This window comes from Schistocerca serialis, chromosome 4 (assembly GCF_023864345.2).
Source record: "Schistocerca serialis cubense isolate TAMUIC-IGC-003099 chromosome 4, iqSchSeri2.2, whole genome shotgun sequence".
Classification (NCBI taxonomy): Eukaryota; Metazoa; Arthropoda; class Insecta; order Orthoptera; family Acrididae; genus Schistocerca; species Schistocerca serialis.
Window position 1 is genome coordinate 508,988,776 of NC_064641.1, and position 13,669 is coordinate 509,002,444.

The window sequence follows — 13,669 nt, forward strand, 5'->3', positions numbered from 1 at the left end:
GCTCTGAGCACTATGGGACTTAACATCTGAGGTCATCAGCCCCCAGAACTTAGAACTAATTGAACCTAACTAACCTAAGGACATCACACACATCCATGCCCGAGGCAGGATTCGAACCTGCGACCGTAGCGGTCGCGCGGTTCCAGACTGAAGCGCGTAGAACCGCATGGCCACTGCGGCCGGCGGTAAGAGATTAGATTCGGTTTGAAAGTGGCGCAGGTTCGACTCCGCCCAAATATTTTTGTGCTCTTTGGCAATGCATACACTACTGACATATAGTTTATTTTGTTAATTTATATAAGTAGAAAAAGTACAGGCATAGGATGAAACGCGGGACTGAAAATATTTAAAAAGGGGCTGTAGTTAACACGGGAACGACGTGTATGTAAATCGATGCTTCCATTCTTTTGCAGTTGATCAGTTACATGTTCCGGGGCGATATTCATCAAAGAAACAGGGGAAGCAATAATTTTGACCGCATCTTGAGCACGTTATAAAAGCCGCCTTTTTGCAGTGAAATGGTTATTTCTAATGTCTTCACAGAAAAAGAAACTTGATTGACATTCTGAAAACAGCTTCTTTCATTGCACAGTCCAGCAGCGTACCACGCGTAAGGCAGCATGCCGCTGAATACATGCGAGGATAGTTGGTGATATATAATGGAATGTAGTTTGATGCAAGCTTCTCGAGAAGTGACTTCTTCTCCTTTCTCGGTGACGTAAGTGCAGGGGGGGGGGGGGAAATTACAGGTACTTTGATACTGCACTTCATCTTGGAACAGTTAGTCTTTTATTTGCCAAGGAGCAGTGTGACCCTTTCAATTCGAATCCGTTCTCTTTCCGCTGAGCCAAACACCGGCTCCTGAACGTATTGTCACAGGGACAACTGATTAGGTGCACATAGTGATAGATCCGTATCATACTTCCTTTTACTTACTGAACGCTTGACCATCTGAAGTTCCCACTTGGGGCACTTGCATGTCTCACCACGCCCTTGGACGAATTCGTTCTGCGATGACAAGTAGGCGTCCTCTCCTTGTGAGTGCTATTCTTCTTTAAGTTTGAATAATCAGAGGTCGCTGTACACAGTCACCCAGTTGATTCCAATTTAGTTAATAAAGTTTCTTTTATTTAGGAAGCCTGAAGAGCTTTCACATAAAAATTTCAGGAGGCATTAGTTTTCAGCACGCTCTCGTAGATCAAGCAAATGAAATTCTGAATACGCATTACACTAAGGTCTCTTGCTTCAATGCAATGCGCATCTTAAGTTTATGACGATATAAAAATACTTTTTGTTGTATATTCTGAAGAATTCAAATGAAGTATTATCACTTAGTCTTTACTGATGGACTGCTTCCAGGTAAACCGGTAATTGTAAAGACAAGGTAATTGTTGTTTCAAATAGGATCGATGATTTCTCTTAAGAGAGTTCATGAACGTTCTGTGATTCGCACAATTATTCATTTGCAGTTTGTACGCTACAATAATCCAATGTTCTTAATTCACAATTACAGTTAGAAAACACACGTGGATAGCAACTGTATTCGCTCACAGATTCATCCTTTACAAGAACTTGTAGGAATTTATCCACAGTCTTCACGGCATTATCTCCAATAATTTCGGCTCCATAGTCACATTTCTAGTACAGCCTTCAAAAAGTGGCAACAGGAACAGCCTGTTACTCTACGAGTATTTAGTGTGTTTACCTTTTTGTTTCACCACTCTTCTCATACTTGACATGTTTTTAAATTAATATTACTAACGTTTCTTACGCGTACTATTTTTCTAACCGAGTGTACAGTGAAACTGTAACAGGAAATAGTGTCCTCAAACTGTCTATTTCGTTCAGTAATGGCCATCATCAAAACTGAATTGAGACAAACGCAATATGTTTTTGTATAAAACCTAGAATATTTTTGTACCTGAAAGATATTCCATCTGTCTATTTTCTGATATGAGATTGGTTATTACTGACTAAAATTACGAAAATTTTTTCCTAGTTGTCGACCGGAGTCATTTTGGAAGAAGGGAGTGTCCACAGAATACTCATCACGATGTAGAAATATTTGGTCACCGAGAATGTTGAACTAAACATCCTGGTTTACGTTCACGGTGACCTGAATAATGGGCGTGGTATGAAAAACATCGCAAAATGTAACAGAATCTCACCTGGCGTGCATTACATCGTCTACGCACACTCCAGGTTAAACTCCTCAGCGGACCGCCCTTGGACTCGACAATTTGCATCATTTGACAACAAACAAAATCGTGACTCATCGTACCACAACCAACGCCTTCAGTCAGCTGGTGTCCAGTTTCCGTCTTGTTTGGCCAAATGAAAGCATGTAGATTTTGGTGCCGTAGGTAACAGTAACATTTTACGATGTACCTAACTCCAAATGTCTACTATATGCAGTTCGCTTCGCATTGTTCACTCAGATCCTGGTTGTGATAGACCTCGATTCACTGAATGCAGTAATTTTTGTCGACTCTGGAACCTACTGAAGCGCCCGCTAAACCCGCTGGGCAGAACAGGTAATAAGGATTGTGGTAAGGGCCAAATAAGTCTGGGGTCAGTTTCACCTTCTAATTGTAATTTATTGTAATTTAATAACACATTTACAACCAAAGCGGCACATAGCCGAACGTTTACCAAACGCAACTCTTCCACGGCTGAAGGCCTCTAACAAGAAATCTTAAAAATCAACAAGATAAAAATGCAGTTAAAATAGCAATAAACTAACATATATCACAGCTAGGTGGAAAGCCTTAAGGCAAAGTACATAGAACAAACATATACAAGGTGCAACACAAATGGCTGAAGGCCACAATTAAATTTCAAAATTTTAAAATATATTACCATAATCTTTTAAAGGCAGAATGCCGCAATGTTTATGCTTGAAAGATAATTTTAAGAATAAAGTTGGAAGGCTAAAAGCCCACAATTAATTTTCCAATATATATATATATATATATATATATATATATATATATATATATATATATATATATATATAAATCATAACCTTTAAACTTTAAATAGCTGAAATCTGATAAATAAACACCGGTGGGAAATACAATAAAGACAACGGCACTCGGAAGCCTGCAGGGAGTTCGGTCTGCCCTCGTTCACCTAGGTGACACAGGTGGTGAGCCCCACTTGATCAGTCGGAACCCAACCAAGGGACAGCCACGGACCGACCGACAAAAAGACTTGCTTGCCACCAATCGGTACATGAGAACTCAAACACAAAATGTTAGGGACGTAATAACCACAATCAAATATGTACAAAGACTCCGTGTTGCCCACAGGAAAACCTCCCCAACAGCGAAACACCGAAACGAACCACAACATGAATGGACGATCTTGGATACTTAAAACACCACTCAACTTTGACGTCCTGGGTCGATGAACCACGACGCTCGTAGCGGTCGGAGAGCTCCACGCACGCTCCGACACTGCGCAGGGACCGGCAGCGGATCCAGCCGACTGCACAGCGCGGAGATATCTTCCCTAGTCCGCAGCAATCGACCGACGCCTGCTGGTCCGTCCGCGACTGCTGCTTCGTCGCGACTGCACCGCTGGTCTGTCTCGCACTAACTTGCAGATACACGACGGCGGAAATACTGGCTCGGACCCAACCATGGAGAGGAAACACGCCCACTGGCTAAACGACATCCCTGCACCAGGAATGGACCTACCCGAGTTCCACACGATGGTAATTGAAGGGGCCCAGAAGCACCCGGAGAACCAGTTACACGTCGTTCGATGAGACGACCGATCTCTCAGAGGCAGTACGCCGACAACATTTAAAATAACTTGTCAAAGGAAATAATGCCAACTAAACACACAACCTGACAAACACTTGCACGAAGACCTGAACGATACCCAACAGTAACTAAGCACGCACGAAGACGAATCGGGAGTCGATGCACACACACACACACACAGCCGACTCATGATCGATCGGCGAGCCAAAACACGTCGGCCGGTAGGACGACCGACCGACGATCCACCAAGACCGTGGCCCGGCTCAAGTGATGCGTGGCGGTAACGGTCGGGCGAGCCATGTCGACACAGACTTCACAGCTCCAACCCAACTTCACTAGTGCCGCATTACAACTCACCGACTGGCAGGTCCGGTCTGCGCTCGAGACGCGTTCTAAATGACTGGCAGACCCGAACTCGCGACCTGAACTCTCTATCCTAACTTCCTTACCACAGACGACGACCGGGAAGTAATAGCAGTCGAGCAAAGATACTACGACATTAAGTGTATCGATAAGCGCTGCTAGCGCCGGTCACGGTCAGGCAAAGCAGCAACTCAGTGACATCAGTAATTTAAATTAACGTAGTGAGGTGGCAGTACGTTAAAAACAGGGAGTAAAATGGGTGATGGTGGGAACACGAGCCACGCACGGCTCACCTACTTAGGTTGGCAAGGCAGCCCCTGCCGGTTAGCGTCTTTTTGCAACCACAATTCTTACGCCGTGTTATATGGCTGTGAATGCTAAACCATTCCTTGCAGACTCGTTAAATGACCCGCGTTGATGCACCAGCTGTCTGAGCACAATCCTGATACCTCTTTCCTCCCATTCTGTCACGTCTCGTCATCGAACAACCTCAGTGCGAGGAGGATAATTTGACTACGTGGTAAGAGTTCCACACCATGTGCAGTGCTCTTTTTTTAAGTAGGTGGCTAATATTTTGTTCGGCAAGTTTATATTTAACGGTGAAATGTTCAGACAAGTATCCCTGAAGTCATAGGAGATGTTCAAAAATAGTTCAAATGGCTCTGAGCACTATGCGACTCAACTTCTGAGGTCAACATTCGTCTAGAGCTTAGAACTAATTAAACCTAACTAACCTAAGGACATTACACACATCCATGCCCGAGGCAGGATTCGAACCTGCGACCGTAGCGGTCGCTCGGCTCCAGACTGTAGCACCTAGAACCGCGCGGCCACTCCGGCCGGCCCATGGGAAATGTCCTGACAGGTGCGGTCAGGGGGCTATAGATCTCTGTGAAGGAAACCAGCTGTGCTGACATGGAGAATACATAGAACATAACTGGCGTTACTACCATTCGCGTGCCGACGGTTGTATCTAGCGACGAAATTCTGCAAAAATCAGTTCCATAAGAGACACAAATCTGGTCTCAACTACGGCGGTTTTCCGTGTCGCTCTTAAAGTACACTGCTACTATTAAAATTGCAACGCTATGAAGGTGGCGCACAACAAACTTTCGATTTTCATGAAGTGTGCTACGTGCTTCGATATACAGGTAATTAGCATTTCAGCACAACCGCGTTAAGTACTTCGAATAATCTCATTTGCATTCTGTAGATAAGGAAAGATTTCACACCAGGTTTCTGAGTAAGGAATCGCAATTGAATATTGATTGTTTCTGAGAGGGTTGTGTTATGCCTCGTGTAAGGGGGAGATACGTCTTCCAGTGAATGTCGGAATGGTTCAAAAATTTTCAAATGTTTGTGAAATGTTATCGGACTTAACTGCTAAGGTCATCAGTCCCTAAGCTTACACACTACTTAACCTAAATTATTCTAAGGACAAACACACACACCTATGCTCAAGAGAGGACTCGAACCTCCGCCGGGACCAACCGCACAGTCCATGACTGCAGCGCCCGAGACCGCTCGGCTGTCGGAATGGAGTTCTGCTGTATTTCTGTTCGAGTTGGTTGGGAATCTACTACTGTCATATGAGTATGGCAAGGATGGTTTCAAATGGTTCAAATGGCTCTGAGCACAATGGGACTTAACATCTATGGTCATCAGTCCCCTAGAACTTAGAACTACTTAAACCCAACTAACCTAAGGACATCACACAACACCCAGCCATCACGAGGCAGAGAAAATCCCTGACCCCGCCGGGAATCGAACCCGGGAACCCGGGCGTGGGAAGCGAGAACGCTACCGCACGACCACGAGATGCGGGCTCAAGGATGGTTTCACGAGGACCGTGCTTAGCTACATGCGGGATGCCAACGGCACCACGCGACTAATACCTCTAGCAGTCCTGTCAGCGAAGACGACAAAATACCAGCTGGGGGAAAGAATTCATGAAGTCACAATTTTTTGTACAGTGGTATGGAGAAGGGGGGGGGGGGGCGGGTAGTGTAATGCTAAAAATTCTGGCAGGTGGAGTGTGAGCGTGGTGCGTGGTGGGGGTATCAAGCGATAATGTTTTCCAGTACGAAATTAAACTACATTACATTTCTTACAAAAAGGGTGCTATTCGTTTTTTTCTCTCTTCCAGATCAGGAAAAATCATTTTTGATCTACGTCGGTTTTTACATGTCGCCCTTAGTGCACGTTGATTCACTGCCCAAATTAAGAACCCGGTCGGATAATTTGTTGCGGTGACAGTCCGTTCTCAGCCACTCGTTGCAACCTGCCCGCTGCGAGGACGAGACGTGTGACTGCGACTGCAGGGAACCGGCTGGCGAGGCGCCCCCGGGCGTGTGGTCCGTGTCAGGCGAGGCCGGCTGCGGGTCGCGCGCGGCCGTCAGCCGGCAGAAGAGCGAGCGGGCGGGCGGGCGGCCGCCTAAAGAGCAGTGGGGCGCGCGGAGAAAGGCCGCCGGCGGCGCAACTGGAGCACCGGCCTCGGCAGACGCCACCGGCTGGAAGCTGCCGGCCGGCCGGTGGGCGCCTCTTCAGTCCAGGCCGCGCCGGGCCACTACCTGCGGCTAAGCTCCTCAGCTTCCTCCAGTAATGTCACGAGACAGTAAATCACCAACCAAACAATGTTCTCCAGCTTCAGCTCGAGCAGGACTCACGTTTGGACGGTTCCATACAATCATAACTATGCAGAATGAGATTTTCACTCTGCAGCGGAGTGTGCGCTGATATGAAACTTCCTGGAGGATTAAAACTGTGTCCCGGACCGAGACTCGAACTCGGGACCTTTGCCTTTCGCGGGCAAGTGCTCTACCAACTGAGCTACCCAAGCACGACTCACGCCCCGTCCTCACAGCTCTACTTCCGCCAGTAGAGCACTTGCCCGCGAAAGGCAAAGGTCCCGAGTTCGAGTCTCTGTCCGGCACACAGTTTTAATCCGCCAGTAAGTTTCAATCATAACTACGTGTATAGAAAATAATAATAATTTCGTGTGGATCAGTGGCCTGGTGTGAATCTTTCTACTAAGCCACTGGGGCGACTAGCCTGTCGCTAACCTGTTCCAGCTATCCGAACGGGGAAGGGGATGTACAGTTTAACGTAGAATCGGAACCATGTGTCTGGCGAATCCTCAAATCGTTGGGAGGTGAAGGCTAGGTTAAAACTAAGACAGAAAAATCCGTGGTCCGACCTTGATTCGATCCCGCACCATTTCAAGGCACTACCAGACCATATATACACTGAAGAGCCAAAGAAATTGGTATATCTGCCTAATATCGTGTAGGGTCCTCGCGAGCACGCAGAAGTGCCTCAAGACGACGTGGCATGGACTCGACTAATGTCTGAAGTAGTGCTCGAGAGAACTGACAACATGAATCCTGCAGCGCTGTCCATAAATCCGTAAGAGTACGAGGGGGTGGAGATCTCTTCTGAACAACACGTTGTAAGGCATCCCAGACATGCTCAATAATGTCCATGTCTGGGAGTTTGGTGGCCACCGGAAATGTTTAAACTCAGAAAAGTGTTCCACTCTGTAGCAATTCTGGACGTGTGGGGCGTGGCATTGTCCTGCTGGAATTGCTCAAGTCCGTCGGAATGCACAATGGACAAGAAAGGATGCAAGTGATGAGATGGGATCCTTATGTACGTGTCGCCTATGTGAATCGTATATCTAGACGTATCAGGGGTCCCATATCACTTCAACTGCACATGATCCACACTATTACAGAGCCTCCACTAGGTTGAATAGTCCCCTGCTGACGTGCAGGGTTCATGCCTTCGTGAGATTGTCTACATATCCGCACACGTCCATCCACTCGACATTTAAAACGCGACTCGTCCCACCAGGCAACATGTTTCCAATCGTGAACATTCTAATGAGGCGCATTCTGCCTGTTTAAATATCTCTGTATTTGAATACGCATGCCTATACCAGTATCTTTGACACTTCAGTGTATATTATGATCAAATTTGAAAGTATCAAAATATGTGACTTATATCGCCTTATGGTTTGAGTGCAGTAACATTTTCATTTTAGTTTATTGGCTTGCAGTAAGTGCCCGTACAGCCATCTCGACAAAGGAAATATGATTCTACACTTTGTTTCGACAATACAGAGCATACAACAATTTAAGTCATACTCTGGCACGAAGTTACATATGCTTAACAAAGGACAGATCCAGTCATAGAACGAATTTTGGTTCCACAGTATACTGACACGAGTAAACTGGCCGAAAATGTAGCACAGGGTACACACAGGTAGTACGCTAATAAAAATCCTACTCGTATCACAATGTAAATGATAAATCCCCGTTGGTACGCATGCGGAATATTCACAGTTCGATCCATATTAGTGCCTATATATCTCAATTAACAATAAAACGTTCTTTGGTATGTTCTTTGAGGTTTCGGGATTGCAGCCATCTTCAGGCGAGCGTTCGGCATTGGCGTACTCTGTCCCGAAGATGGCTGAACGATTGCCAGCCGAAATATTGTAGCAAGAAGTCAACATGATCCGGCTGCAATCCCGAAACCTCATAGAATATTCAGTACGCCAGGAAAACTTCAAGAATTCATTGGTACGTCCTGCTAGAATTATTTCAAAAGCTGAGAATAGAGTATCGAATATTTCTGTAGGTCTACAAGTATCATCTAGACAAAACAGGAGAACAGTTAACAAGAAACACATTTGGGTATTACAGCCATACGTATAGATACACCAGTATTCAGACACTTAAATATAAGAGGTACATGATGACATACATTTAGAGCCTGAGAGTAGCGTGGGAATATAGTCAGTTAACTGATCTTCGGTCTTTACCTGGAATTGTAATTAGCAAGAACATTAGATTAGCAGTTCATGGAGCTATATCTTGATGTTGGCACTGTTGACGAAATCGTACGGTAGTCGTGGTCTAATGGCACTTTGTAAAAAAAAAATCACTGTTTTAATGGATCAACGATTAACTTGAACAAGCGTCATGGAACGTCCCTCCCCAAACAAATACAACAAACATTAAGGAAGAAAATGAGAAAAAAGGGCTAGCGTTGCTGCCTCTGGATCACGGGGTCCTTGGTTCGATTAGCGGCAGGGTTGAGGATTTTCTCTGCCCTGCGGCTGGGTGTTTCTGTTGTCATCATTTCATCATAATTCGTGAAAGTGGCGAGACTGGACTGCGTAAAGGTTGAGACTTTGTACAGGTGCTGATGACCGCGCAATTGAGCGCCCTACAAACCAAACATCGTCATCTACATTTTGTTAGAACCTTAGTTTATTTACACCACAAAGGGACGATAATCATTTATATAAATATACATACAGATAAAATTTATATAAATATACATAAAAATTTATATAAATTTCAACTTGTTACCCTCACCTGTTCCTTAGAAAAAGGGGTTTTGGCACTCTGACAGACAGAAAGTCAGACATACGGACAACAAAATGATTCCATAAGGCTTCCGTATCTTACCGATTGCGATACGGAACACTGAAAACAACTTACGAGTGAAGCACACACCCAAAGGGTCAGAGTCTGCTTGTCTTTCAGACGATTGTTCTACATACTTAAATGTACCGACTACTGTTGCGGTGCGACGCACTTCTCAAGCATTTTCGAGAAACCGCTGTTCGATGTCTTACAGGGCTGTTGAAAATCATAGGAAAGCGCCAGCCATCCAGCAGGGACGTCAGCATCACCAGGCTAGGCTGCGTTCACACTGCCGGCCGGGCCGGGCCGGGCTGACGCGTACTGGCTCGGCTCGTGCCTATCCGGCTCAGGCCGACGAGTAGTGCATTCACACTGCGCGCCGCGCCGAGCCGGGTCGGCGAAATGGGGGAAAATCCACTTTTCCGATTTTCATGTTCTAAAAATTCTTAGCGGCATATAAGACTGCGCCACATCGTTTTATGAACTCATTTTTTCCTTAAAAGCGTTACTTACGTCGTGAAAAAAGAAAAAGTCTACTTTTCGTTTCGCGTGATTTCTTAGTTTCGTAACGCTTCCCAACCGATTTTGAAGAAAGTATGCGGCTAAAAAATCTGATTTTTGTACACGTGCTAGTGTAACATCTTAGCTTCGTATTGAATCATTTATCTTTTCATATTTCTTAACAGTCATTGTGAAATGATGCTATTTGTCAACGTTGTGCACTTGATTTACAAATCTTGTAGTGAAAAAGTTATGTAGCGGGTAGCTTACTGTTAGATGCGTTTTACACCATACATTGTTGCGAATGAAATGTAGCTAAAAGTACCAAAAAGTTTTTGAAATGATAATGACACTGATATCTGTCTCTGGTCACAAGGAATGCGAGATATTCAGTGGCGTCAGTGCCGCGTCCGCAAGCCACGGAGTTCGAGCGGTTACAGCTTGGTTTAATGTAGTCATATAATGCAGGACAGAAAAAAACTAATTACTAGTGATCAGTGGTGTAAAACTAATCACAAAAACAAACTGGAGATTTGTGATACGTTTACTGCAGAAACTGAAGCGCAATTCTGTAGTCTCGTTGTCTACTTTGACAGAAAAAATAATGGAGAGTTAATGAAACTACTGTACATCGACACAGATGTGCGTTTCATTGTTCTTCATTGTTTTTTTTTTTCTTCCTTGGCGGGCTGCGCTGCACTGTCAAGGTAATACCCACTCTTTGGCTAAATGGATGTCAGCTGCCGGAGGCCAAATAAATAAATTTTAAAAAATCCCCACCCTTCGACAGCTGACAAGCAAGTCAGTAGAAAACGCAGCTGCAGCCAACAGCTGCTCGCCTTTACCTAGTCTGTGCTGTGTAGAACAATGTCTTCACTCTTTTATTGGTATTGTTTTGACTCTGCATTTAGGAGAGTTTTTCTCTTTATATGAAGAACTTAAAAACTATCCTGAAAAATTTTATTCAAATTACAGAATGAATCATCATACATTTCAGTATGTGCTGCAGAACATTCAAGACAAAATTTCTAAACAGAACACAAATTTTCGCAGAAGTATAACAGCAGAAGAAAAATTGTGTATAACGATAAGGTAAGATTCGTTAGTACACACTTTTTGGTTTACAGTAGAACTTTGTACAGCATTCGCTACCTCCAGTTAATTGTAGTCATGCTTTTGTATTTTAAATTTCACAAACACTAACCTCTGAGGGGAAGAGAGTTTATGGGACTCCTGAGAATCATTAGGAAGTAAGTAGCTTCGTCATTTTGGGTAATGTCTTGCTGTGCCTTCAACGAAGAATCGCAGAAATACTCCTTCAGAATTTTCCAACTTTTTTCTTCTTTTTTCTTCATGATGCAGCGCTTGGCAGTGGTGATGGTTCATCATGTGGAGCCACTGATGACCTCACAGAATTCTTCTCATTACCTTGTAAGATAGACAGATTGATAGGCGAAGAGTTTTGAGATAATGCCCTTTGACTCAGTGGTTCTATCTCCACTGATAAGGAACTGCCACAGCATGACTTTACAATGCATTATCATCTGGTAGGGACACCTTTCCGTCCCTCAGTGACACTCATATCTGTCTCCGTTTACAAGTAAATGCGAACTATTCAGTGGCGGCCATGCCGCGATCGCTGGCAAGCTATTGTTGTAAATGCATGCAAATACGGTAGATTAAATAAATGAAATAAAAGTAATTTCGCATGTATCATCATAATAAACGTAATTTTTCCTCACTGATTGTGAAATGTGAGGTAACATCTTAAAATATGACGTGTGCAGTCACACTTGTGAAGAAAGCAGAAGGCAGACGTGTGATGCGTGTACTGCAGAAGCTGTAGTGCTGCTCCACAGGCTCGCGCCTGCGGTCGGCTCGCGCCGGCAATATTAAACACTCCGAATGTCGTCGGCTCGGCTCCGGGAGGCTCACGCCGTGTCGGCGCGGCCCGGCCGCCGGTGTGAACACCGCAATTCAAAACCATGTGTTTGATATCGAAGCGGGCGGCGGCCCGGCCAGGCTCGGCTCGGCCCGGCCGGCAGTGTGAACACAGCCTATAAGGTTGCGCGCGAGGAGGCACGTAGGGCATTCGCTATCTCTTCCTCATCTTCCATTAAAATCGTGCTTCTCGCAAAGGAATGCTAATAAAAATGACAATCGTAGTCGTACATTTGTCCTGATGAGTAATCGACGTAAAATAAAGAATCGTGATGAAATGGTCTCTTATTTCCCTGTACATTCATGTGCATATCGCAGAAAAGTCGCTACATCTGCATTAAATAATGTACACTACATACGTCTGATTGAGTGAATCAATAAATATTCATTTTCTCAGGATTCCTCATTATACCACCACTAAAGTTTTGAAACGAATGCAACCCTATGAGTCCCATTATTATTACCGATCATTTCTGAACAAACGTCGTTGTTTTGTTATCTTCCGCCAAAATCATGTTTTTCGGAATGGTACAATAAAAAAATTGTGTGTGTGCAGTTCGGGTACGTGCCAAAGATCTTTCTTGGAAACGTCGGATTAAAATCGTAACAGGTGTTTCGTATTAATACATGTTAAATTATGAATCTCTTTAATAAAGTGGGTACAAAGATTGGTACAACGGTTACAGGAGAGATAATTCACTAGTCTGGACCACCGCTGGCCGCTGTGTGCACAATGCCAACCACTCGCATTCGTTCGGCACTGAGCTTTGTAGGCTGTTTAGATTCCTTTCGACGCGATCTTTGATTTGCGTTTTCTGCAATTCCGAGCATACTGAGGAGTCATATGAAACATCAGATTTCATGGTTTTGTAATTTTCAATTTAATATTGATTCTTACTTATATTCCGGCGAATAATGACACCCGAATCAATGTCCTGGCTAAACGCGTTTTTGCGTTACACTAATTTATAGCTCTCAGCTAACTTGCAACAATCACGCACAGGCGCCTACGGTGACGTCACAGGCAAAGTAAATACTGGGCTACAAACACCTATAGACATGATCTACTCGTTGTGGGCGTAACCACTATTAACGCATTATTAGTGTTGTTCTTCTTAGCAATTCAGATCTAACGGTGTTTGGCCACACAGGAAAGTTCAGCTGTTCAGTGAATGGAAATTTTCACCTCAAAAAATACAAGACTCTTGCGGAAGATTAGAAAAAAATCTATGACGTAAATCGATTTCATTACGTGCTGACATCCAGTCAGCCGCCTTAGCCGGTTGCCCTGTCATCGCTGCTCGACGGTTAGCGCTCTCCTGCAGCGTTCAACAGGCTCGTACAATTTTGAAAATCGAATACTCGAAAACTCTGAGAACCGCATTACACAGCAGCAGAGTTTGTTAATCTGACTATGTACTACAACAGTGCGAAAGATTAGCAAAATCAGTGGCCTGCTTAGTGTAGCTTCCCTTCTCAGAAACACTCAGCAGTAGCTGTGATGTTACCGCAAAAGTACTGCAGGAAAATACCGCTTGAAAGCGCTCGATGCTTCAAGCAGCTTATTCTATAGTTCCGTGGTAGAACGTTGCAACTTTGAGAGTGACGTAGCTGTAAAAAGAGACAGTGACGAAAGACCGCATGAGTATCCATCATTTT

The 13,669-nt window shown here is 44.5% G+C and overlaps 1 non-coding gene across 1 annotated transcript; it reads right to left on the reverse strand.

The window, feature by feature from the left end:
• Positions 1–6,897: 6,897 nt before the first annotated feature.
• Trnas-cga (transfer RNA serine (anticodon CGA)) lies at positions 6,898–6,972 on the reverse strand. The gene has a single exon. It is a non-coding gene; the product is annotated as a tRNA-Ser (tRNA).
• Positions 6,973–13,669: the final 6,697 nt, after the last annotated feature.